The sequence below is a fragment of the Oncorhynchus tshawytscha genome, unplaced genomic scaffold (assembly GCF_018296145.1).
Source record: "Oncorhynchus tshawytscha isolate Ot180627B unplaced genomic scaffold, Otsh_v2.0 Un_contig_5056_pilon_pilon, whole genome shotgun sequence".
In the NCBI taxonomy this organism is placed as follows: Eukaryota; Metazoa; Chordata; class Actinopteri; order Salmoniformes; family Salmonidae; genus Oncorhynchus; species Oncorhynchus tshawytscha.
The window spans coordinates 65,347-66,819 of record NW_024608879.1 but is presented as its reverse complement, the minus strand read 5'-3'; the positions used below and the strand labels follow the sequence as shown (position 1 = coordinate 66,819).

Below are 1,473 nucleotides of genomic sequence, written 5' to 3'. Positions count from 1 at the left end.
CCTTACTACCTGGTTTTAAAGACACCCGGGTCTGAACTATACCTGATCTGATATAAACCTGGTTTTAAATATACCTGATCTGATATATACCTGGTTTTAAATATACATGCTCTCATATATACCTTTTAAATATACCTGGGTCAGAAATAATACCTTAAATCACAAGTCACCATTCTCTCTTGGTTGGTCCTGGTTGGTGCTGGTTGGTCTTGTTTGGTCCTGGTTGGTCCTGGTTGGTCTTGTTTGGTCCTGGTTGGTCCTGGTTGGTCCTGGTTGGTCCTGTGAAACTGAGAATCTCTGGACCAGGTGGGAATTCAATTCCATCTGATCAGAACAGGAGAAACTCTGGTAATTTCCTTCATAAAATGTAAAGAAATAAATCAAAAGAGAGTGATAATATAGTAGAGCCCAGACAGTCTGCTTATCTTGACAAACTTTATTGATTGTTATTGTTAAGTGGAAGAACCATAGTGCATGCACATACAAGGACAGGGGAGGGGGTATCTCATCACAACACCTATGGAAGCAGAGGATGTAGAGGGTAGGGACAGAGACACGCGGTGGTGTAGCCAGGATACGTGTTGCCATGCCCACTAATGGTTCAGCAAACACAGGGCAGGGTCTTAACCCCCAGAACCTGCAGGATGGTGCTAAACCCCACAACCTGCCTACAGGATGGGACTTAACCCCCAGAACCTGCAGGATGGTGCTAAATCCCACAACCTGCAGACAGAATGGGACTTAACCCCAGAACCTGCAGGATGGTGCTAAACCCCACAACCTGCAGACAGAATGGGACTTAACCCCAGAACCTGCAGGATGGTGCTAAACCCCACAACCTGCAGACAGAATGGGACTTAACCCCAGAACCTGCAGGATGGGGCTAAATCCCACAACCTGCAGATGCCACTGCCTTTTTCATGGGTTGCATTTCTGAATATTTTTTCTTCTTCGTATAAATACAAAACGGAGATATGTAACAAACACCTCTGATCAGGTTAATTTGTAAACAAGGTGTAGGAAGAAAGGAGGGAGGAAAGGAGAGAGGAAGGAGGGAGGAAAGGAGGGAGGAAAGGAGGGAGGAAAGGAGGCAGGGAGGAGGGAGGGAGGGATGGGGGGGGAGGGGGGAGGAAAGGAGGGGAGGAAAGGAGGGAGGGGGAGGAAAGGAGGGAGGAAAGGGGGAGGGGGAGGGGAGGGAGGAGGAAAGGAGGGAGGAAAGGAGGGAGGAAAGGAGGGAGGAAAGGAGGGAGGAAAGGAGGGAGGGGGGGGGGAAAGGAGGGAGGAAAGTAGGGAGGAAAGGAGGGAGGGAGGGAGGAAAGGAGGGAGGGAGGGAGGGAGGAAAGGAGGGAGGGAGGATATCAGGAAGAAAAGAGGGGTGTAAGGAAGTATTTAGCTACGTGAGGTGAGCTGGGCGTTTCCTCTCGCCGCCCCTGGAGCACTTTAAATCAACAACAGCTTAATTTTTCATATTTA

The 1,473-nt window shown here is 49.1% G+C and overlaps 1 long non-coding RNA gene across 1 annotated transcript; it reads right to left on the bottom strand.

Annotated features, from left to right (window-relative positions):
• Positions 1–421: 421 nt before the first annotated feature.
• LOC121843915 lies at positions 422–1,101 on the bottom strand. Its single transcript, XR_006081799.1, has 2 exons — positions 871–1,101; positions 422–812 (listed from the first exon to the last, which is right to left on the bottom strand). It is a non-coding gene; the product is annotated as an uncharacterized LOC121843915 (long non-coding RNA).
• Positions 1,102–1,473: the final 372 nt, after the last annotated feature.